Here is a 364-nt window from a genome sequence, read left to right as displayed (position 1 = left end):
TAAGTTAACGCAAATTTACAGTGTTCAGACAAACCTCATTGACTTTCTTTCTTGTAAAAAAACCCAAATTCCTGGACTTTCTTTACAATGTAGTCTATAATTGTTCTTTGCTTCCAAATTCCCACTTTTCATGGGCTGAATCTCAACTAGCACTGACTCTGTAGAGAGAGCCAATTAGAGCTGATCAGCAACAGCTGTGCTAGCTGCATGATGGGTTTTTAACCTGGCATGTAGCACAGGAACCATTTTCTCTTGGTGACTGGAGTGATGGCAGATGTTTGGGCAGTTGTTTGTTGTGTGCTGACTGTTTGGATTAACAAAGGTTGTAACATTTCTTCAGTTTGAATCTTGTTCAAATAGGTTT

The 364-nt window shown here is 39.0% G+C and overlaps 1 long non-coding RNA gene across 1 annotated transcript in view; it reads left to right on the top strand.

The window, feature by feature from the left end:
• Nucleotides 1-259: 259 nt before the first annotated feature.
• The window catches only part of LOC117941462, a 1,208-nt gene continuing 1,103 nt past the window's right edge, over nucleotides 260-364 (top strand). Inside the window, exon 1 of the long non-coding RNA XR_004655915.1 lies at nucleotides 260-322. This is a non-coding gene — a long non-coding RNA (uncharacterized LOC117941462). The remainder of the gene's footprint in view (nucleotides 323-364) is intronic.

Source organism: Etheostoma cragini, unplaced genomic scaffold (assembly GCF_013103735.1).
Source record: "Etheostoma cragini isolate CJK2018 unplaced genomic scaffold, CSU_Ecrag_1.0 ScbMSFa_799, whole genome shotgun sequence".
NCBI lineage: Eukaryota > Metazoa > Chordata > Actinopteri > Perciformes > Percidae > Etheostoma > Etheostoma cragini.
This window is presented reverse-complemented; position numbering and strand designations above follow the sequence as displayed.